The sequence below is a fragment of the Dipteris shenzhenensis genome, chromosome 31 (genome assembly GCF_047967505.1).
Source record: "Dipteris shenzhenensis isolate YYH24624 ecotype China chromosome 31, Dip_SZ_1.0, whole genome shotgun sequence".
Classification (NCBI taxonomy): Eukaryota; Viridiplantae; Streptophyta; class Polypodiopsida; order Gleicheniales; family Dipteridaceae; genus Dipteris; species Dipteris shenzhenensis.
In genome coordinates this window covers 17,186,778-17,212,500 of record NC_141626.1, presented here as the reverse complement: position 1 = coordinate 17,212,500, position 25,723 = coordinate 17,186,778, and positions in this window count along the sequence as shown.

Here is a 25,723-nt window from a genome sequence, read left to right as displayed (position 1 = left end):
CCCTAACCCTAACCCTAAAAGGGTTTGTATATATTCTATTTTTTCAACTAAATCTAGTGTACAGTTAGTCATTTGTGGTGTGCTCTCTAGCTGTGCCCTCTCTCCTCATCTCCACTCTTCTCCTCTCCCCTCTTCATACTTTGTCATGGTATCAGAGCATGGTTCTGCCTTTCGTTGAGGCGCCATCGATTCTTGAGAGTGTGAGAGAGATTGTGAGATTGAGAGTTCTCTTGAGTGTTCTCCGTGAGAGTCCACTTCCGATGAGAGATCTTGATCCATCCATTTGAGAGAAAATTTCCGTCATTCCTTAAGAGATTTCTGTTCATTTCTTGAGATTTCCTTGTGAGGATTTCAATTCATTTTGTGGTTCATTCTTATTGTGAGAGAGAGATTTCATTGAGATAGGAATCCATTGCTTGTGAGAGAGATTTGGAGAGGAAATCCATTCGGGAAAGTTCCTGAGATTTAGTTTCGAGAGCTTTATTGTGAAGAGATTCATCTCTTGTCACAAAGGTTCTATTCTATCACAAGCCCAACTACAAAGCAACTGCAAAGGAGCCGACACAGATGACCTTTCAGCTGTTGCCATATTGCAGTGAAGCCTCCTCTAGTCATCTCCAGCCTCTTCGGGTCGACAAGGCGACCCTGCTATAGGCACACGAGGCTTCAACTTTGGAGACAATACCTTTGGAAACAGGCCTCTTGCGACCACCGTGCCGAGCTTTATCAGGCCAAGTGGGGCGGGTGATACGAATGATACCGACAGAGCTTTGATAGAATATCACCAACGAGCCGCAAGCTGCCATATGAACCGCAAGCCTCCACCCTCACGGCAACCGGTGCCTTGACTCTGCAGTCTGCACAGGTTGCGCCATCGACAAAGGGCTCCAACTGCTCCCGACTGCACTAAGGAGCTCTAAGGCTCCTCCCTGCGCTCAGCTGCACCGCGTGCATAGCCTTTCCTGTGCATCGCTCAAGCCTCACATCTGCCCGCAACAACGCCAGTTCGCAGCCCCAGCGATGCAACCTCTCCAACGACTGGCCAGCAAAGTCAGTGCATCGCCAAAGCCATCTTCAACACCAGCAGAGCTCTCAGCCACCGTCTCTTTTGCGCTCCCAATAGAGGGCTCATGTACTATTCCATCGAGCTGCACTTATCCTTCAATGAATACGATCGAAACTCCAAGAGCGACCCCGACTCCAAGCTCATAGCCATAGCCTCCGAAGATGATGCTCCATCGACTTGGCAGCGTTGCTCCACAGGCCACAAAGCTCCAGTGAGACCTCGCAGCAATGCCAAGCTCCTACAGTGACTCCAGCGACAGCCACGAATGGCTCCATCTCTGCACATCGATGGAAACGACTACGGAATCACTATATTCTGTCAGAATCTTCGAAAGATTTCGGTGCCCAATAGTCAGACACGTGGCAGATAGAATAGAACCAGGGTTCGATTAAGATGACCTTGGGTTAACTGTTTGATCACAGTTGTGACACATGGCAGATAGGCTTTGGGTCAGGTCACTGGACCCTGGGTTTGGTCTTTGGTTAAAATTTTGCCACGTGGCAATCCTTATCTGACACGTCAGTAGCCCCGTGAGACTGCCACATCACCTTGCCAGCTCAACTGCCACATCATCTTGCCACATCATCAGTGACACATCATCAATGCCACATCATCAACCACATCATCAACCACGTCATCAATGCCACATCATCAGTGACACATCATCATCGACTGCCACGTCAGCATTGCCATGTCACCTCTACCACCTCAGCTGTCCAGTCAGCATTGACCCCTGCCAGGCACTCACAGTGCTCCATAGGCACTTCATGTGAACACCCCTACCACCTCAGCACAGAGCTTCACAGGCACACCTCTTGCTAAGCACAATGCCACATCATCATTGCATGTGACTCACAGTGACACATCATCATTGAGCACATTTGCACTCCTTTTGCCCCTCCACCTAGATCAAGTCATATCTCTTGATCCAAGAAGAATTTGAGGGTGCTCCAAAAAGGAAAGTCGCTCGTTTTTTCGTGCTCTACGTGCTCATCACATCACGTGCACATTTTGGCACAAGTTACACTCACATTTGAGCCTCGCTGACAAAACCACTTCCTTCATGCACATTTGCCTCTACATCGACGCATCTGACCCAGCACTTAAAAAGAACAAAAGAAAAGGAATTATTTGATGTTCTTTCATCGATCGACGGTTGGTTTAGATCTAGATCAGAGTAGACTAGAGACTAGTACCTACTCAAAGTCAGTCCATCTGCTCACGCTTTCACATCATTATAGGTATAGCATTTGATTTCACACACACATGCCACCATTGTAAAGCCTATTCGGCTATCTCACGGCATCGTGCACATCATTTCAGCCTTGTAAGGCCTCTTGGCTATTCCCGGCATCATTGCCACAAGCCTTGTAATTCAGATCAGATTTTATATACTGCAGTTATATCTTCACCGACGGTTCAGAGATTTCACTTGGCATAGTCAGTGTATTTGCAGTTGATTCATACAGAGATCTTCACGACACTTTTGAGTACATTTCTTGCACCATGTCAACTAGCAACCTCAATCTGGAGGCATCTGCTAAGTTAGACAACTCCAATTACGGTACATGGAAATACCGAATGGAGACCATTCTTGTGCTTCAAGACAAATGGGAGTATGTCGATGGGTCTACACATAGACCATTGGACAATCCAGCCACCAGTAGCTCTACTCCATCTGTTGTCACAGCACTAGCAACGGAATCTACATCGGGATCTACATCTACACAAACAGTTTCTGCACTAGTAGCAGATCCTGCCATTGCCCAAGCTCAAGCAGAATGGGATAAGAAAGACAAGTATGCCTATCACCTGATCAAGCAAAATGTGCAAGATGTCATGCTAGGACAACTCAACACAGTCAAGACATCAAAAGAAGCATGGGATATGTTCGTAGCTCTCTACGAGTCCAAGAACACATCCAAGATTCTCACCCTAAAAAACCAGACCAACCAGAGTTTCTGCAACAGCAGTGAAACCGGTCATGCTTATGTACTCCGCATCAAAGACTACAACAATCAACTTGCAGCAGTAGGAGAGACTATGAATCCCACAGAAATGGTTCAAGTAATCCTAAATGGACTAGGAGAAGGATATGAGAATCTAGTCCAGAGTATTGCCATCCAACGGCAAATTCCAACACTGGAAGAACTTCAGTCAGTTCTACTTGGTGAAGAACTCAGGACTCAGGCCATTCAAGCACGTAAAGGTCATTCTAATGATCAGGCATTCATAGCTTCAGACAGAAGCAGAGGCAAAAGCAGAAGCAGAGGTAGATCATACCAGAAAAGCGGTCATCATCAACAAAATCAAAGTCAGAATCAACATCAGCAGCAGCAGCATCCTCAGCAACATCAGAATCAGCAAAGAGGAAATCATTCCAATCGAGGAAGATTTCAAGAACGAGGGAATGCATCCACCAATGTGTCAAACATTCAGTGCAACTACTGTCACAAGTTTGGACACTATGAAAGAGATTGCCGCAAGAAGCAGTACGACCAAGGCAGTCAATTCAGCACTAATGGAGGGAATTCTCGAGGAAGAGGAAATCATCGTGGTGGACATTCTAGTCAAGTGATACCAACCAAGCACCTAGAAACAGTGTGCTTGGCAGGAGGTAGGGGTGCCTAGCTGGCACTACTGATAGGGCAACTGAGGTGGCAAGTGACTAGGCCTGCTAAGGTGGCAGGGATGACATGGATGCCATGTGTCAACTAAGATGTCAAGGTAACATGGTAAATAAGCTTGATGATGTGGCAAAAGTGACATGGCAGATGACATGGATGTGTAGATGGACTGTTGATGGACGTGGCACGTGGATAGCCTTGATGGCTAAGATAGCCACGTGTCAGGTTTCCATGGTGCCACGTGTCTCCATTGAGTGATGCCATGTGTGAAGAGATAAGATTGATCGAAATCTCTTGAAGATTCCGTCAGTCGAAAATAATCCGTGGAATAGTAGGAGTGTCAGTGTGACAGATAGAGCTTGGAGGAGCATGCTATTGGACCTTAAGCACTACGCAGGTGGAGCCCTTGTGTCGTTTGGTGTTGGCGACATGCAAGCTTGCTACTGGAGCATTGCGAGGCAAAATGGATGGTGCCTTGCAGAGTCATCCGTTGCATCAACTATGGAGTTGGCCGATTGACGATGAACTGGTTGCACAACATTGTTCAACAGAGCGTAGAGGTCGCCATTGAGGATAGGCGCTGAAGCCTCGGAGGTACTAGGCCATCGATTGGCCATGGAGTCGGTCCCTATGGCGCTGCTTTGGTGGATGGAGATAGAGCCTTTGTAGTAGGGCCTTCAAGGAGGTTCGTAAAAGCTTGGTCGATGCCTCGGTGATGGAGCCAGGGAGCGCATGTGGGGCTGGCTGTGAACATGCGCTCTGGCTGTGGAAGTTACAATAGTGAAATGAATGCGGGCGGGCTGACCGTGAGCCGAAAGAGTTGGTTGGCGTAGGAGGCGCGCTGTGGCTCTAAGTCGCTGCTGCTGCTGTTGGAGCTGTCTTGCCCGTGGAGATTGGAAGGCACTGATCTTTGATGCTGTTAGTCTGAAGCTATATGAAGGCTGCCGGTTGGAGAGATGGTCGCCCGCATTGCCTTTGTTGGAGCTGGGGTGTTGTAGAGCCGTCTGTTGATGGAGAGGCAGTTGTCGGGTCGTAGTATGTCATTGAAGGTGCTCGAGTCTGCAGGTCAGCCGTGGGAGGTTGGTTGTTTAGGTCGTTGGAGGAGCCGCCTTTGGAGAAGCCGTTTTGGGAGGCTGAGGTGCTGGTCAGTGAGGTGCAGGAGGGTCTCTCCACTTACATGAGAGACTCCAATCCTCCACTTACATGAGAGACTCCAATTCTCTCAAGGTCCTTGAGTGCCAAACATAACTCTATCTCTTTGAAAAGAAATCTCGTAGGAGCTTTGCTTGTTGCAGGAGAGATAAGACTCTCCCTATCTCTCTGAAGTCTCCCTATCTTTCCTTTCTCACAACACAATTGGAATTCTCTCAATGACTATATCACAAGTCCCTCTCTCTCATGTGATGATAATTTCTCAAATGAATGAACGGAGTTTCCTCTCATCGGACGAGAAGAAAGCACTCAACAATCTCACAATCTTTCTCACATGAATAAAATTAAACACTTAATGAATGGAAATGTCTCTCAACGGAATTCTATTGAGCAAATGGAAACTCTTTTTTATCCTCATGATCACTCAAGAACACTCTCGATCTCTCAATCACTCTTATGCTCTCAAGCAAGGATCACCATGTCTCAACAAAAGACAAGGGAGCTCTGATACCATGACAAAATATGAAGAGGGGAAAGGAAAAGAGTGGATATGAGGAGAGAGGGAATAGCTAGAGAGCACACCACAAATGACTAATTGTACACTAGATTTAGTTGAAAATGCAGAATATATACAAATCCATTTAGGGTTTAACTTAGGGTTAGGGCGTCTAACCCTTTCCTTTATAGCACTCTATATGTGTTAGTGCTATGCACATGTAATCACATGATGTTGAGCTGATCTCTCAACACCATCTTCGACCTGTGAACCATGATTATGATAGATCAAATTCCCTCTTTTGGTCCACTACCTTCTCCCCTAGAGATTAAGGAGTTAACATTTTTCTTAATCTCTCCCTTATGAGGCCCTATTTGAGTCCATATTTCCCCTAACGGATGGACACTCCAACACTTTTGACTTGTTTTTGAAAAAAAATCTTTGTATTTAGTATCGGTATCCATGTCGAAAAAAGGCCCATGTCTTGTAGTGTCTCTTACTACTAAATTAAGAGAGAAATAATTGACTATGAACTACTTCTGGGTCACTTATGCTGGCTAATAACAACCCATTTAATGCCTAGCACTAGCTGATTGTGTAGCTTGCAATTGCTAGCTTGTATCAACCTAAAAATTACATGCTAGAGATTCCCATGGACCATACTTCTTTATTAAGACACAATAATTGTCATTATGTTATAACTTACATTGCAATATAGTCTATAAATTTCAAGAGTCGTATCTTCTATAAACATAAAAAGATTAAGAACTTTTAGGTTCCTTGTATTATATTTCAATAATAACAAATAAACTTATTTTTGGTGTCCAACTTTAAAAAATATAAAATTTTTTGATAAAAATAATTGATAAGCATAGATGTTAAGTATTGCTACTGTGGTTACATTTCAATGTACTATAGCCATTCTCTTTACTCTATATATACAAACAAACATCTTAGACTTCTTCATAGTGAAGGTCAAAAAGAAGTGATGATAAATGTAGATGTTGTTGAGATATCGAGCTCCACTCGTGATATGCCAGGGTGACCATTGTGCATTTATGTCATCGACTTGCTAGCTACAGATGCGGTTGGTACACTGCCCATGAATAATAGCTGGATGATAGCTATCCTTATGTACTCTAGTTCGTGGCTCAGTTAGTATGCCACCTTAGTTAGCTGAGTTTGGTTTGAGACCCACATATAGGGCTCTTTTATTTCTTTGTACTAAAGTTCTTTTGGCTTTCACAACCAAGAAGAGGAAAACTGTTTTTCAACCTCCATCTTTGTGTGTATTCCCCCATTGTGTATGTGAGAAAGCTGCAAGTGAGACTCCTTCCTTCTCTCCCACTATCTTCAATGGTATCAGAGCTTGGTTCGTGGTAAGGAGCTCAAGAAAGCAAACCAATTTAGTGGTGTCTTGGTAAGAGGACCAGTGTTGCTTTCCTTTTTCCAGTTTGGGAGCAAATCTCTGTAGGTAGCATAGCCGGAAACTGCAAGAGTGCATTGTCTCAGATTGAGACGCCCTTCGCGGTGTGGCGAGAGGGCAATATATGTTCAGGTAAGGACAAAGCCCTCGATGACTTTATTTTTCTGATTCGAGGTCATTTCGGGGCCCGTTTTGGAGGTAGAATTTCTCCGCAAGTACTGAGAAAAAGGCCCTGTTTTTGCAGTACGACCACTGTTCTACGGGTCGGTGAAAAGTTGCCACAGAAATTGCATTATATGCCTGTGTGCAAAGATATTGGGAGTTGCAGAATCATCCTTATTGCATGTTGATGCAAAATCGTCACTAGGGAGTGACTGTGGTCAAATACCACTTTCGTCAGTTTTGCAGATTTTCCCTTGTGAGGCAGAAGCTGTGTTTTTTGCAGTGACATAATATTTTGTAGTGTTCTATAATGGCGTCTGATTCTCTTTCACAGATTGTCACTGAAAAGCTTGACGAGAACAATTTCCAAGCATGGAAGTTCAGAATGACAAATTTCCTTATGGGAAAAGGCTATTGGGAGTTCATTACAGAAAATGAAGAAGAACCAGTTCTTCCTAATGTTCCCAATCAATAGGAAATGCAGGCATTTAAAGGATGGCATGAGAGAGTCAGAAAAGTTATGTACTGGTTGTCTATCAGTATTTCAGATTCTATGATTGTGCATATTCAAGATGCAAGTACGCCAAAGGAGGCATGGGATACTTTGGCAAAAATGTACAGCACAAATATGCAAGCCAGGAAAATGCAGCTCAAGTAAGAGTTGCACAATGTGCAGAGAGAAAATATGAGCATCAATGACTACCACATGAAGGTGAAGAAAATTGTAGATGCACTTGCTTCCATTGGGTCGCTATTGGAAGATGATGATTTAGTTTCTGTGACCTTGAATGGTCTAGGAAAGGATTATGCATAGTTTCGGACATCCATTGCCATCTGTGAAAAATTTCCGGATTTTGAGGAGTTCTTTGCTCTTCTAATTTCTGAAGAGCAGAGAAATGGTGGCGCATCTTCTTCAGGAGGAACTTCAAAAGAAACTGTCTTCTACTCAAATGTTGGAAGAGATAGAGGCAGAGGTAGAGGAGGCTGATCTGGAGGCCATGGTAGAAATTAGAATATGCAGTAAACTCAAGAAAACCAGTCCTATGGAGGAGGACGTGGTAACTCTAGAGGCAGGGGGAGCCAAAGAGGTCGTGAAGGATGGCAGAGAGGCCAAAATGCAAATAGCAATGTTGAATGCTACTATTGTGGTAAAATGGGTCATATGGCTAAAGACTGCTACAAAAAGCAGAATGACATTATGAATGAAAAATTGCAGCAAGGCAATTATGCAAGCTCTAGTAGACAGGGTGATGACAGAAATGAGCATCTGTTCATGGTGCAGCACATGACCAATTCTGTGACAAGTGCAGAAGAAAGCAATGATGTGTGGTATGTTGACTCAGGTGCATCAAACCACATGACAGGTCATGCAGAATGGATGCAGGATGCAAGGAAAATAGAAAGACCAGGATTTGTGGAGACTGGTGATGATACTGCACATCGTATTATGCAGATTGGTAAAATTCTTGTGTCTATGCAGGATGGGAAAAAGAAATACCTGTCTAATGTATTTCATGTCTCGAATATCACCAAGAACCTAGTTTCTGTTGGTCAAATGGTTGAGCAAGGCTTGCAGGTCAGATTTAATCCTCATGGATGCTTTGTTGAGGATATGAAAAATAACGGTTGCTTGATAGCAAAAGGAAAGAAGAAGGGCAGGATGTTTACGTTGGATAAAGACATGCCTGAATTGAGTGCAGCAATGTTTGCACATGGGACCGGTGTAGTTGCAGATATTGATATCTGGCATAAACGCATTGGTCATGTTAATGTATAGCGACTTAAATCAATACAGGCCCAAAATATTGTTGCAAGATTGCCTAAATTTAAGGTTGCAGAAATGCATAAGGTATGTGAAGCCTATCAATTTGGAAAACAGGCAAGGAAACCATTTCCTAGACATGTTCAAGAGAGTAAGAAGCCATTGGAATTAATCCACTCTGATGTGTGGACTACTAAAGCTGCATCTATTGGAGGCTGTCATTATTTTGTCACTTTTATTGATGACTACAGCAAAAAAGTTTGGGTGTATTTTATGAAAAAGAAAAGTGAAGTGTTTGGGCATTTCAAAGCTCTTAAAGCTATGGCTGAAAAAGAAACAAGCTTGCAAATAAAATGCCTAAGGTGAGATGGAGGGGGAGAGTACCTCTCAAATGAGTTTGCAAGGTTCCTGCAAGAGCATGGCATAAAGCAGCAATATTCATGCAGTCATACCCCACAGCAAAATGGACTTGCAGAAAGGAAAAACAGGCATATTGGAGAGGTATCTCGGGCCATGCTAAATGAAAAGGACCTACCAGATTATTATTGGGCTGAAGCAGTTGCTACAGCAGTTTACATAATGAACAGGACTCCCACTGCAGCAATACATGGCATGACGCCAAAGGAGATGTATACTGGTAGGAAACCAGATATTTCCCATTTGAAAATTTTTGGTTGCATTGCCTATGTTCATGTGCCAGATGAGTTGAGGTCCAAGTTGGATCCAAAAGCTGAGAAGTGCATCTTTATTGGTTATTCTCTGCAGCAGAAAGGGTATAGATGCTATAACCCTTCTACTCGTAAGTTTACAGTGAGCAAAGATGTTGTTTTTGATGAGATGAGCAGCTAGTATAAACTAGTAAATTTGATTGATGATGTAGATGCACAAAATGGTAATGCTGCATAAAATTCACAGCAGCAATCACAAAATAGTAGTGGACCTACAGTGTCCTCTAGCAGTGGTTCACATACTTCGCGGACCTGCAGTGTCCTCTAGCAGTGGTTCACATACTTTGCCATGCACAAGCAGATTGAGATCAGGAGAATCTCCTCAAAACAATGCACATAGTGGTATGCAGGTATCATGAAAAGGAAAAGAGAAGGTAGATCAGCCCATGTTTGATGTGAATGCAGGTCACTCGTATGTGGATGGTGAATCCAGTGGCTCAGAACAGAGCATTGATGATGAGTTGGGTATTCCTTCTGTTGTTACACTTAGAGTAAGGAAGACTAGGGATGTTTTGAGAGCACCTGGAAGTGAGCCTATTTTGCCCAGGTCTGCCAGAGCTAGGTATCCTATGGATAGGCTAAAATATGATGGATTTACAGCCACTCACTATGCCTATATGGTCAAAGTGATACAGGAACGAGAACCCACTTCTTTTGAGCAAGCCATGGGAAAAGAAAAATGGGAGAAAGCCATGGATGAAGAAATGGATGCCTTGGAAGCAAATGCTACATGGGAATTGGTGCCTTTGCCTAAAGACAAGAATGAAATTGGCTGTAAGTGGGTTTATAAGGTGAAGCACAATGCAGATGGTTCTGTGAACAGATACAAGGCAAGATTAGTTGTCAAGGGGTATGCACATACATATGGGATTGATTATGAAGAAACATTCAATCCGGTTGCAAGGATGGCAACCGTAAGAGCAGTCATTGCTATGGCTACATCAAAGGGATGGTCTTTACATCAGATGGATGTAAAGAATGCCCTCTTGCATGGTGATTTGCAAGAAGAGGTCTTTATGGAGTAGCCACCAGGTTATGTTCATGCTGTTCATCCTGAGTTTGTTTGCAGGTTGAAGAAAGCCTTGTATGGCTTGAAGCAAGCACCTAGAGCATGGTTTGACAAGATAGGACAGTATCTTGTCACTATTGGCTTTCAGATTTCCAAGGCAGATTTCTCACTTTATGTGAGAAAAACAGAGAAATGTATTATGCTGCTTATCATTTATGTTGATGATTTGATCATCACAGGTGATAGTGATGAAGATATCCTTCATGTGAAAATGCTATTGAAGCAGAAGTTTGAGATGAAGGATTTGGGAGAGCTGCGTTATTTCTTGGGCATTGAGGTGATTAGATCACCAAGTGGGATACGGCTCTTGCAGAGGCAGTATGGATTGGACATGCTGTCCAAATATGGGATGACAGGCTGTAAGCCTATTTCAGTTCCTTTAGAGCAGAATGAAAGCCCACAAATAAGCATCTAGTTAGTCCCTACCTAGTCGATAGGTCACATGCACTCACACGATTTTGCATACGCACATAGTAGATTGTATCAATAAAAGTATCACACACTTTCATTCCACACTTTCAAAGCATGCAATGAATTCACAAGCAGGACAAGAAGCTATGCCAAATCTCAAGACAATTCAATAAAAGAGTCTGCAGCCTCAACAATGAGACCCCCGCCAAACATCACAGCCATCTCCTCATGAACCCATATTAGAGCTGCATACAAACTGATCTACAAGTTCAATGATTCAGCTACAATCCCATCCAACATGAATGTAGGATAGCAAGAAATGCCAAAGATAATAACGATTCGATAGCCTCAGCAATGAGACCCGTGCCAAACCTCTTCTCAAGAAGATTCAATGATAGAGTCCGCAGCCTTAGCAACAAGATCCCCTCCAAAATTCACAGCCATCTACCTCTCCTCAAGTGGTGGATACAAGCTTCCTAAAAATAGAGCAAACATTGTATGGCACGAAGACATTACACCATGATCAACTTGCATGCCACAAGTTCCATCGCCACTAGGTTACATGCATGGGATCCAACTTCGTGATCACACTAGGCCATAACCTGAGGATGGGTAATAAAATGGATTCATTGAGAGAGTATGTTGACCCTTTGTCAACATAGACTTACGTAGAGCAAAATATGTGTGTAGAGTGGTAGAAAAGATCCACTTGTACTTGCCATAAGACTAGGAATAATCTCTCTTAGGAATCCAACATGCGTGTTCTACATGCAACTTCTACATACGATTCCTACATGCATGTTCTACATGCAACTCCTACATACATGTTCTACATGCAAGTCCTACATGCAACTCCTATATGCATGTTGTCCATGCAAGTCCTACATATGCAATTCCTACATGCAACATGCGACTCCTACATGAAACTTCTGTATGCACCTCCTAGATGCAAGTTCTACATGTAGAGAGAGAAAGTCTTACAATTACTACATGTAGAGAGATAATCTCTCCAACTTGTATAAATACCCCATAATGGAATGAATCCCACACTCTTTCCTCCCCTTTCCCCCCTTCTCATCCCTTCTCCTCCCTCTCCTCCTCTCCCATGCTCTTACACTTTCTTCCTCTCGCACTCCCTCCCCCTAAACCCTTCTCCCTTAGTCTAGTTCCTTAACCCTTTACCTCCATGATCTATGAGGGAGACGAGTTCGCTGCCATGGACTCTACTCTGAACCTTGGATCCTCCTTCTAATCCTTGAACTCCTTTTGAACCCTAGAATTTCTTCTAAACCCTGCAACCTCTTCTGAACCCTAGAACCTCTTCTAAACCCTAGAATCTCTTCTAAACCTTGTAACTCCTTTTGAACGCTGAACTTCCCTCTAACCCTTAAAGTCTTTCTAAACCTTGAAACCCCCAATGGAGGCAAAAGCCTTCATTACCCTAACCATGATGATGCACATTCCTTTCACACATGTATGCACTATATTTGCTTCCCACACTTAAGCCTACGTCTCTCATCGGAATACAACTCGAGGTCCTAAGCTACACTTATACTACAAATGGTGACACCGATATATTTGTAGGTGACAAAGAGCCTTGGAATCCTGCATAACTAACAACACCCTGCTCTTCTTGTGGAAGCTGTGGAAAAGAGCGAACATTCCATATTGGCCTTTTGTGAAATAACCTGACACATGCATTTGCTTTGGACAATTCAATACTAGTCTTGCGGTTCTTCTTGCATAAACACCTTGGATTTGTTTTACCGCTAGGAAATCACTCAATTGCAAAATTTTAGCTACTTTGATTGAGTGATAGCACCCAATAAGAGTATGTGTATAATCTTCAAATAACATGTTGGTGAGTTGCAAATTGGTGTTTGGATCATATGGAATCACATCTGCTTTAGTAGAGTAGTCCCTTGGATTCATCATAATTCTTTGACCGAATTGGAAACATTTCCCACCATGAGGGGCCTATACACATAATCAATTAGTGCTTTTCATGATAGGGATGGAGAACCCCTTTGACCTAAAAGGATAGTTCTACTGAAAATTGTCTCCCTTCTCTCCTTTCTCCTTCCAACCAATAATGTCCTCCTCTATTGGAAATATCCTCAATGGCTCTACTTCAATGATAGTCGCCAAGGCTTGTTCATGTACCTCCCTAGTATCCGCTAACGGTTACATTACCCTCACTTGTATTTCTTGGCATTCTAATGGTCTAACCGATTGTGTTGATTGCATCAACAATTATGTCAAGAGTTGTCTTTTCATCAATCACAATATTCCAGCTTTTTTTTTCCATGGAATACTTCTTGCCCTTCTTATGTTTTGGTTTTATGTAGGTGACAGGTAGTAGACTTTTAAGCCAATTTGGATGAAGATGGCCTCGTCACCTTCTTGACCCACTATACCCTTATTTACTCCTGTTACATGCCCTTTGACATCTTCAAAGACCAAAGAATCATTTCTTTTAACAAACAAGGGGACCTTCTTGAAAGGCTTACCACTTTCACTCGGATGTATCCGCATACCCTCCCCATTGTGGACCATTGCAACCATTACAAACATCCTGGGAGGGCTTGCTCTTCTTGCTAGTTGCACTACTATCACCAGTCTTTCCACTTACTCTCTTTCCTTTTGACTTCTTGATCGACATTTTGGTGCTCTTGCTTACCATGTCCTATTTCACAACACAATGTCAAATCAACCATAACAAAACACCAACACAAACCCAGACACAATCACCTTTCATATGCATAATTTACTTCGCATTTTTGTATAACTAAGACTGTAAGTGGAACACGAAAATAAAAAGAGACTCATCCAAGGTCCAAATTTAAATGCCAAAGGTTAGGCTCTTTCTCTCTCAACCACTATCCTATTGGGACATGAAAACCATTTTCATGTCCCAATAAGATTGGTTTTGAAACCAATCTTGGTTGGAGGGATGAATGCCAAAGGTTAGTCTCTTTCTCTCCCAAGTACTATCTTATTGGGACATGAAAAACATTTTCCCTTCATCCCCCAACCATGATCGGTTTTAAAACTAATATTCTTGGGACGTGGAAGGCCTTGCCTTTGTTCTTTATTCTCCAATCAAAGATCGGTTTCGAAACAAATGTTGATTGGGGTGATGAAGGAAAAAGGCTAGCCTTGCACCCCCCTCGATCATGGATTGGGGGATGAATGTAAGAGCCTTTGGCCTTCATCACCGCAACAAATATCGGTTTTGAAGCCAATCTTTATTGAGCTAATGAAGGCCAAAGGATTTTACATTCATCCCCCAATCCAAGATCAGTTTTAAAACCGATTTTGGATTAGGAGATGAATGTGATCCCCCCAAATTCAAGTTCAATTTCACTCAGATTGATTTTAAAACCGGTCTTTTGGTTAGGGGATGGAAGGCCTAGCCTTTTTCCTTCATCTCCCCAATCAAGATCGGTTTCAAAACCGATCTTTGATGAGAAGAAAAAGAGCAAATGCAAGGTCTTTCAAGTCCAAACAAGATTGGTTTCAAAACCAACCATGGTTGGGGGATGAATGGAAAATATTAGGCCTTTCATGTCCTAAGAAGATTTTGGTTAGGGTATAAAGTGCCTCGTGTTTGCCCTTCATTCTGCCAACCGAGATTGGTTTCCAAAAAAATCTTGGTTAAGGGGATGAAGGCTAAAGTCTTCTACCTTCATCCCACAATCCAAGATCGGGTTTGAATCCAAGATCGATTTTAAAACTATTGGGGGATGAAGGTAAAAGCCTTTGGGGGATGAAGGTAAAAGCATTTGGCCTTTGTCCCCTTCAACCAACATCAGTTTCAAAACTAACCATTGTTGAGGTGATGAAGGCCAAAGTCTTTTACCTTCATCCCCCAATCAAGACCGGTTTTTAAATTGATCTAGGATTATTAGATGAATTTCATCCCCGCATTCAAGTTCAATTTTACCTAAGTAGGTTTTTATATTGGTCTTGTTATGGGTGGGAAGACCTAGCCTTTTTCCTTGATCACCCTTGGCCAATCAAGATCGGTTTCAAACCAATCTTTGATGGGAAGATAAAGAGCAAGGGCAAGGTCTTTCAAGTTCGAACAAGATTGGTTTCAAAACCAATCATGGTTGGGGGATGAAGGGAAAATGCTAGGCCTTTCATGTCCCACTAAGATCTTGGTTAGGAGATAAAGCTCCTAGCCTTTGCTCTTTATCCCTCCAACCAAGATCAGTTTCAAAATCAATCTTGGTTGAGGGGTTGAAGCCCAAAGGCTTTTACAATCATCCCCCAATCCAAGGGCAGTTTTTAAACCGATCTTGGGTTAGGAGATGAATGTCATCCCCCAATTCAAGTTCAATTTCACCAGATTAGATTTAAAACCGGTCTTGGTTGGGGGATGAAAGGCTTAGCCTTTTTTCTTCATTTCCCCAATCAAGATCGATTCAAAACTAATCTTTGATGGGAATATAAAGAGAAAAGGCAAGGTTTTTTATTGGAGTTGAAGTCCAAAGGCTTTTACCTTCATCCTCAAATCCAAGATTGGGTTTAAAAATCCAAGATCGGTTTTAAAACCAATCTTGGATTGGGGGATGAAGGGTGAAGGGCAAAGGCTTTGTCTTCATCTCCCCAAATTATTAAAATTTCATTCATGTGTTTTGAATTTTCTATTCTAAAAATGATGCAAACTAAGCATGTAACAATATTAAATGATAATTAAAACTAATCTTGGTTGAGGGGATGAAGGGCAAAGGCTTTCACATTCATCCCCCAAGCCTTTTGCCCTTTATCCCCCAATCCAAGATCCTGATCTTAGAGAATTTTAAAAACCAATGCTGTAATTTAAATCCAAATTTCAAAATTTTCAATTAGTTTTTTCAAAATTTTAATTTTGTAAAATAATATAGAGTAATTATGTAACTTTAGTTTCTAACCTCCACCAAGATCGGTATGAGATTTCAAATTAGAGTCAGGGAGGAATTTCAAACTTTGCTTAAATTCTTCATAATTCAAATTTGCATTAAACGTTTTAGGTTACTATATTTAGCATGCACACACACACACACAGTGGGAAAGTGGTCTCTTTGTGTGCGAGAAAGTGAATGAGAGCATGTGTGTGTGTGTGTGTGTGTGTGTGTGTGTGTGTGTGAGAGAGAGAGAGAGAGAGAGAGAGAGAGATTGTGTGTGTGTGTGTGGTCATGGAGAGAGGAGGAAGGGAGCATGAGGGAAAGAGAGGCTAGAGAAAGAGAAGGAGAGACAAAAGCCTACCTCAGTTGCAAGATGGAGTCTTTCGATGGCAAGCGTGAAGACCTCATGGCAACCTCAGAGTAACAAAAGGAGGTGACCTAGTAGCAGGAGCACAAGGTGTTGAAGGCGACCTCTTAGGAGCTAGGTGTTGGATGTGTTCAAGGCGTTAGAGGCGGCATGGAAGGAATGGAAGGTGATCGTGTAGAATGCCACCTTGAAGAAGGCTACCATGAAGAAGGCCACCTTGAAGGAGTTGATGGAAGACAATGTGCAGAGCTTCCAAACTATGCAGATGCAAACCATGGACTCGATTGTGCAGAGCTTCCAAACCATAATGCATGAGATCTTGATATCAAACGTGATGCAGCCCGTGATGTCGACCTTGCTATAGCCAATGAGGCAGACCTTGTTGCAGCCCATGACAATGAGGGTAGACCTTACTACAACCCGTGACGACGAGCTTGATGTAGATTGTGGTGACATGAGATGAACGAGACGTTGCTCCAGCCAGTGATAGCAATGACAATGGTTATGGCCTTGCAGATGTTGTTGCAATTAGTAATTGAGATGGTGACGATGACCTTGTAGCGGATGATTGCGATGGTGATGGCGAAGGAGATCGTGATGGCAATGGTAACCCTGATAGCAACGGCGGCCGTGGCGGTACACAGAAAAAGAGAGATAAGTGTTTTAGGTTTTCTCTTAGGTTAGTAATGTTAGGTTTTCTCTTAGGTTAGTAACGTTAGTCGAAAACGTTAGGTTAGTAATATTAGGTTTTCTCTTAGGTTATTTTAACATGTTAGGTTTTCTCGTAGGTTAGTAATGTTAGTTTAAAACATCAGTTTAGGTTAGATAGGATTAGGTTAGCAAGTTAGAATGCATTGGATTTAGTAATGTTAGTTTAAAACTCTAGTTTAGGGTTAGATAGGCTTAGGTTAGTAACGTTAGAATGGATTTAGGAGGGATTTAGTAATGTTAATTTAAAACATTAGTTTAGGTTGGTTTAAAAAGTTAGTTTAGGTTTTCTCTAACGTTAGATAGGATTAGGTTAGTAACATTAGTTTAAAACTAATGTTAGTTTAAAATGTTAGTTTAAAATGTTAGTCTAAAATGTTAGTTTAAAGTATAGTTTAAAACTTAGTAACGTTAGGAACGTTAGGATTAGGTTAGGAATGTTAGTTTATATTAGTTTAAAATGTTAGTTTAAAGTATAGTTCAAAACTTACTTAAGAACTAGTATAATAAAACTAGGGCATATTAAAACTAGTTAGTTTAAAACTAGTCTTAATATGGACATATATTTTAAAAATGTTTTAGTACAATTAAATTTTTTATTATTAAAATATATGATAAAATGGAGACATATTTTAAAAATATTTGAGTACAAGAAAATATTTAGTATGTACTTTAAAATAAAATATGAAATATATAGATTTACATAGTACAACTCTTCTACAATACAATATCTTTAAATAAAATATATTTGAATATATATTTTACTAATATATTAAATTATTAATAGCAAATATTTATATATGTAAGTATATAAATATAGAATATATTTAAAATATTTTTAATATTCTATAAATATTTTATTTATTAATATGTATTTGGTATATTTTAATTATTAGAATATATGATGATATGGAGATATATTTTGTATTTAATATATTTAATTAATAAAATATATGATATGGAGATATATTTTAAACACATTTTAGTACAATAAAATATGTTATTACATTTTTAGTATGTACTTTTTAATAAATTATGAAATATATAGATTTATATAGTATAAATCTTCTAAAATCTATTGCTTAAATATCTTTGAGTAACATATTTTCTAATATATATTTCAATAATATATTAAAATATTTATAAGAAATATTTATAAATGTAACTATATAGAAATATTTTAGTATTATAGATTTTAATTATTAAAATATATGACGATATGGAGATATATGTTGAACATATTTTAGTATAATAAAATATTTAATTACATTTTTTAGTATGTAGTTTAAAATAAATATGAAATATATACATTTATATTGTATAAATCTTCTAAAATCTATAAGTAAAATATCTTTAAATAAATATTTTTAAATATATTTTGCTAATATATTAAAATATTAATAGCAAATATTTATATATGTAAGTATATATATATATATTATATTTAAAATTTATTTTAATATTATATATTTTACTTATTAAAATATATAATGATATGGAGATATATTATAAACATATTATAGTACAATAAAATATTTTATTACATTTTTAGTATATACTTTAAAATAAAATATTAAAATATATAGATTTATATAGTATAAATCTTCTAAAATCTATTACTAAAATTTTGGTATTCTATATACTTAATACTAAACCAATAATATAATTTAGCTTTCATAATAAAACACTAAATAAAGAAATAAATGAAATCTTTCATCCCTGAAGAGAGACCAGGATTGGTTTAAAAATTGATCTCGGCTTCATCCTCTAGAGGACATGATGGAGGGCATAATCAATTTTAAAATCGGTCCTAAGATTTCATCCTCCATCGAGCATGTTGGGATGAAGATCGGTTTCAAAATCGATCTTAAACTTTCCCATTTTAAAACCGATCTTGGTTTCATCCTCCACAGGACATGATGGAGGCCATGATTGGTTTTAAAACCTAACTCAAGCTTTCATCCTTCTTCCTACATGAGAGATCAAGATTGGTTTCAAAACCGATCTTGAACTTTTATCCTCCATCACGCATGAGAGTCCAAGATCGGCTTTAAAAGCGATCTTAAATCTTCCCATGATGAGAGACAAAGATTGGTTTTGAAACCAATCTTGGTTTCCTCCTCCATAGGACATGATGGAGGCCATGATCTCAAGCTTTCATCTCCATAGTGATGAAAAAAGAAACAAGACTCACAAGATAGGGGATTACTAGAAACCGTGGCTAGGAGGCAATTAGCATGAAAGCCCTCTATGGTGTGGAAGAATTCATAACATTGTGATGTAACATGGGTATCAAGCAAGGCATACAACCTGAGGAGTTAGTGGGATACGAGGAGTTGAACGTGCATACACAGATACGGGTGACGAGCGTTTGTTGCTTGGCATTGAGACAGTAGCCTTAGAAAATCACTCTTCAAGGTTGGCACAATTGCAAGTGACTGGATCACAAAGTGTGGACGATGAATGGAATGAAGGAATGATCGTAGGTTCCTTGTGTTGGAAGAGTTACGCAACGAGGGCATTGGAGGCAGCACGATTTCGAAGACACTCTCCTTCTTCGTGCACTACCTGCGGCTTATTTGTCAACACACACCAGTGCTTAAGTTCTCTATGTGTATTCCAACATGCAGGACTCGAACAACATCTATGCTTTTGTCTCCTCCTCTATCATCATACCCAGGGCCATCATTGATTGGCTGAAGCTATTGTGTGATTGCTTGTTGATCGTCATAGCCAAAACTTCGAGAAACAATTCGATGAGGGGATTGCTTGTGCAGGTTGCTTGCTATCCCTTACAAGAACATTGCAAGAATGCTAAATTGAGTTTTTCTCAATTTTAGAATGATTTCCTAGAGTCCTTAAAGGGGAAATGTGAGTTTGATCCTCACTTCTCTGAAATATGGAAAGCAATTAGAAATAGGGATCCAAATAGTCGAGGGTCTTTCACTAAGGAGTCACATGGGAATGGTGACATACCACAGGTTGGTGATAAAGGACTCAAGTGGGAAATATATACTATTGAAGATGGCTACCTGCTCTACAAGGGTAGAGTATGTGTCCCCGATAATGATGACATTACGCACTCAATTCTTTTTGAATGTCATGATAGTCTGAGTGCTGGACACACCCGGGAATTCAAAAGACATATGCGCTTCTGAAAAGACAATTCTTTTGGCCTGGAATAGGTAAGGACGTCCAAGACTATGTATTGAAGTGCCAAAAATGTATTGAAGTAAGGAATAGGTAAGGACATCCAAGACTGTATTGAAGTGCCAAAAATGCCAGGTCAATAAGGTTGAACGCCTTAAGGTAGGAGGTCTCCCACACCCATTGGAGATTCCATATGGCAAATGGGAAAGCACCTCCATGGATTTTATTGTGGGATTACTTAGGACACAGAGGGGGCACAACTCTGTATGGGTAATTGTGGATTGATTGACCAAGATGGCACATTTTATTCTTGTCAATGAAGATGTTAAAACTCCAAAATTAGCTAGGCTATTTGTGGATCATATTTATAAATGTTGGAAAGTTTAAAAAACTAAAAGCAAAGAAACTTTTGGAACGTGTGGCTCATGCAACAGGTTGAAAGAGATACAAAAAGTTGTGCAACAGGTTGAGATGAAGAGAGAACCAAGAAAATGAAGAATGAGCACAGAATGAAAGAGTGGCTTATACTTATACTTAGGCTAAAAAGCTTTAAAAAGCTGCCCTAACCCTATTTATAACCCACTTCCCCATAAAATCTCAACCTCCCTCCTCATTCTCTCATTCTCCCTCCTTTTTTCAAATCCTCCTCCTTACATCGGACGACTCCTCTCCTCTTGAGGTATTCCCTCTCCTCCCTCCCTCCTCTCCTCCTCCCTCTCCCCTTCTCCTCCACTCCTCTCTTCATCTCCCCTCCCTCTCCCTCCGCTCAGCTCTCCTCTCCCCTCTCCTTCTGCTCTGTCTCTTCCTCTCCCTCCACTCGGCTCTCCCTCTCCCTCCGATCGGCCCCCTCTCGGCCTCTCCCTCTCCCTCTCTCCCTCTCCCTCCGCTCAGCCTCTCCCTCTCCCTCCACTCCGCCGGGTGACGTAGAACCCTTCTCTCTCTCTCTCTCTCTCTCTCTCTCTCTCTCTCTCTCTCTGCGGGTTGTGGGCGAGCGGCGTAGGATTAGGCAACACAAGGTGACCCACGGAGGTAAGGGGGACCATTAGCCCTACCCCCAACCTGTTGCATGCGGAACAGGTGGGAGGGAGGTATAATGCCCTCCCTTTTAATTAAGGGAGGGCATTAGCCCTCCCCCCCAACCTGTTGCGCGTGCAACAAGCCGGTTGACTTGTTGCACGTGCAACAGGTGGGGGGGAGGGCTAATGCCCTCCCTTTCAATTATGGGAGGTCTAACGCCCTCCCTTATTGCTCCTTAGGCCCCCCATTAACCCCCCCTTAGACCCTCCTTAACCACACCCTTAACCACCCCTTAGACCCCCTTAACCACCTCCTCCTTAGTCATCCCTTTAGGACCCGCTTAACCACCCCTCCTTAACCAATTCCCTTTAACCACCCCCTTAGACCCCTCCTTAACCACTCACCTCCTCGTTAACCATCCCTTCAAGACCCCCCTTAACCACCCCTCCTTAACCACTTCCCTTTAACCACTTCCCTTGAACCACTCCCTTAGACCCCTCCTTAACCACTCCCTCCTTAATCACTCCTCTTTAATCACCCCCTTAGACCCCTCTTCAACCACCCCCTCCTTAACCAGCCCCTCTTTAACCACCCCTCCTTAACCATTCTCTTAGGCTCCCCTTAACCCCCTTAGTTTCCTAATTAAATTAAGTTTAATTAGAAATAAATTCACATTTAAATTAAATTTAAAAATAATTAAAATTTTGTTAAATTTAATTCAATTTTTAAAAAAAGTAATTAAATTTTATAATTAATTTACTTTTATAATTATATTTTAGCTAAAGTTAACTTAATTTTATTTTAAACTAAATAATTGTTAAATGTCTTATTTCATGGCTCCCAAAGTTGCTTTCAAGGCTCCCAAGATAATTGAGAAATACCTTAAACATGGTTGGTAATTGATGGAGCATAATTCAAAGTGTTTCTTAGTGATCACTAACGAGGCTTTGTCAAGCTCCAATTACAGTCATAAGGCAATAAGAAATGGTGGAGTAGTTTCAATGATAAGTATTAAAGACAATGGTTCGGTTGAGGTTGCATGCAGAAGTAGGAATGAAGATGTGGTATATAAGTTATGGACAATGGACAAGTACATGTTGAAGCCTGTACCCGATTCAGTGGAAGGATTTGCAGAATTACTTGATGCCTTGAGATTATTCAACATTTCATTAGCGTGGAGATTTTCTCAAAGCCTTCGAAGAGTTTAAAGATAGTGATTTTGCTCGTGAAGCTGATCTCTACTAGAGTAGATATCGGAATGACATCGAGAAGAGATATATGCTTGCAAAGAATAGGTTCCTTGATAGATGCAAGTTTAAGCCCATTGATGGGCAACACTTTTGCGAAGCTTGTAGAATTGCCCTTGAAGAGGGATGAAAAGGAAACTTGAATCACACTGATTATCTACAAAAGTTTCAACGGGTCATCTATTGCATATGCTTATTTAATGATGACTCAAAATATATGCTTGAATCCAAAAGGTTGAATTTGGTTCCATTGACTAGGAGGAAAACTCAACTCTTTCCGAGATCCTAACAGAGGTAAGGGAGTTATGGATCGGATGCGGCTCGCCACAAACAGTAAAGTGAAGAAGACCTACTGAATATAATATGAAGTGGACTCGTTTTTACATATGCTTGAAGGGCGTAGGGAATGATACACAATCAAGTGTGTAGGACTTGAAGACCGCAGTTGCAAGATATAGAGACTTTACTTGCATAATGTTCCATGGGGAGTCAATCTTTCATATTATCTTGGATGTTTGTTAAGCATATGAAGCGGGAAAGATATCCTATGAGGCACCAGAGCATGCGGTAGGTCAGAAAAAAATAACAATAAAGCAACTATCTATTGTTTGGTGGAGACCACTACGGTACGTTCCAGATGAAATAACGAAGGATGTATGCCAACAGTTGCTTGATGGTGATTGCTTCTTTGGGAAGAAGAGAAAGCATAGTCACTTGGATGAAGTAGTCACCAAAATGGTCACAAGCGAAGCTGCTTTATCGGCAGTAATGTTTTTATTGAATTTGGATCAAGAGTTGTTTTGGCTGGCAAAGTTGCTAGTGTGGATAAGTAAAAAGTCATTGGTCTTGGTCAAGTGTTTGACAAGTTGTGGGCCAAACGGTGGGTGTGTTCATTAAATGCAGATGGCACTCCAAGAAAGGATGCAAGAGGAAAGATGCCAAAGATTTTAGAGAAAGAGTATGCAGAGATCAAGAAGAATACCTTGGCGATAAACTTACAAAGTACTGTAGCAGTAGTTGGTTCAGCCCTCAGCTTCTCTTATGACATCCTCTTATCAAAGGAGGATACAAAATCTGTACGCATCAATGGCATTGATACGGAGCGCTTCATGGCAATGAGCAATGATGCTTGGGATAAAAGCCATGTGTGTTCATCCTAGATGAGTTGCAAGACTTTGGAGTGGCGAGGATAGTTGACCTTGTAAATTTTATCATACACGGCCCTTTGGAAGAAAAGAAAATATCAAGGCTGGTCATGTTCGTGTCAACAGCACAAAGGGATCCCCTCTTTGCTAGTTTGACATCAGTTGGATATCCACTTACAAAAATCTTTCATGGTGTAGTGTTGCACTATGACTTGATCATGCTAGAAGGCACCGGTATTCAAGTCTTGAATCCATACTTGATTTGCTTCTTAAATAGGGGTGACGGTCCTTTAATTCAACTTCCTGTAAACCCTATGGAGCTTTATTACAAAGATGAAGAAAAGCCTAAACTAGATGCATCAATGGTGGACTATCGAAAGCCAAAGCACCCTAAATTGATAGATGAGATGGTATCCCACCTATTGAATGATGGATGGATGGTAGCATTGTATCGAATGGGTTTTGTAGCTTAAAAAATGCTATGCCAAGGTATTAATATAAATATCATTTATACCCCCCATCAAATACAATATTTTGATACACTTTATAGTTGTACTATAGTCTTTGAAGAGGAAAGTTTCGAAGAAGAGAGAGGAGATACGAAGGTGACTCTGAGGCTAATGACTCTAGTGCAAGTAATGAGGAGGTGGATTGCTCTTCATCTAGTGAGGATCACATGCTTGAACTACGCACGAAGAGGAAGAGTGATTTAGTATCAGAGAGAGAAAAGGAGGTTCCAGTTGCCATACGAGAGGGCTAGAGGCAAGAAATAGTCCACTATGTCTAAGGCAAAGGGAAGGCTACAGAAGTGGAAAGTGTGGAGAAATTAAAACCCCGTAAGCCATCCAAAGTCTTAGATGCTCCAGGGACGTGGAGCAGCTGGGATATTTAGCAAAGAGACTGAAATTGAAAGCGGGAAGACTGGCGAGGATCCCAATCCTCAAGGTCAAGAAAGTGGAGCAAGTGAGATACTAAGCAAAGAGCTTGAGCCTGAAAGCTTAAAGAGTGCCGAGGATCCTAATCCTCCAGAGGAGACTGGTGAGGATCCTAATCCTCCAGAGCACCTAGAGCAGCCTATTAGTCAAGACTCCCCTAGTAGTCAAGGGCCTGTGCTTGGTACTCAAGAGCAAGAGCTTTAAATATTCAATATAAAAGAGATTTTGGAATAAAATAATGTATTTTGTATTAGTCAAGAGCTTGTAGAAAGGGCATGTGCTTGGTACTGAAGAGCAAGAGCTTTGTGTATTCAATGTAAAAGAAATTTTGGAATAAATTCATGTATTTTGTATTAGTCACTTTGATCGATGATGTGATTATTAAGAAATTTTTAATGTGTGCTGAGCAAAATATATTTGTAACCTTTCACTTCCAAGTATTGATTCCCAATGCTCCACTCACTAAAAGTAGAACATTCACTTCCAAGTATCGATTCCCAATGCTTCACTCACTAAAAGTAGAGCATTCTCAATAAAGGAGTGCCTACAAACCATGGTATACATAGAGATATTCCCAAAAATGCAAAGACTTTATTGCAGATGCTATGGCTACACAAAGGGATGATCTTTGCAAGGCTAACTTCATCCCTAGTGATATGTGTCTATGCTTTCTATCTTATCCATGTAGCTTATTCATGTATAGACTCATTGATTGCTCATTGGACAATACAAATAATAAGTCCTTTCGTGCAAATGATTGGGAAGCAACTTGAAGGCCTAGGAAGTGAATCTAAAAAACACTAGTGATTTGGAAGCAAAGTGAAGGCCTAGGACATGAGAAACAAACATGGGTGACAATATGGTATCAATTCTAAATTTTCACAAATGTTTAGACCAAGCAGCCAAAAAACGTGTGGATGTGTATGTGCCGGTCCTGAGTTCAAGTCCTAGAGGCAGCTCAAGATTCTATCTTGGTCACCTCGTATGGGGCGCTGTTGGCACTTTCAATTTCAATACAACACCCCCAAAAAAAAAACAAGAGCTTTACGTAGGTAAGAGAAGGCATTCTTTTTTCCTCCTTTAGGCTGCTACGATGTGTCTTTGAGAATCAGTATCCTCGTGTCTCATTATGCATGTTGCTACGGATGGATTTAGATAATACAAGATAGTGGAAGGTAGATGACCATTCCACTTTTACATTCAGATAACACAAGAGAGTGGAAACGTAGATGTTTCCACTTTTAGATTTTGATAATACAAGAAAGTTGCAAGAGGTAATGTAGCCTTGTGATTCATGCAATACAAGACAAACAAAGGAACACTTCTGTAGCTTGACTTTGAGTTCACGTTCCAGCTCATCTTG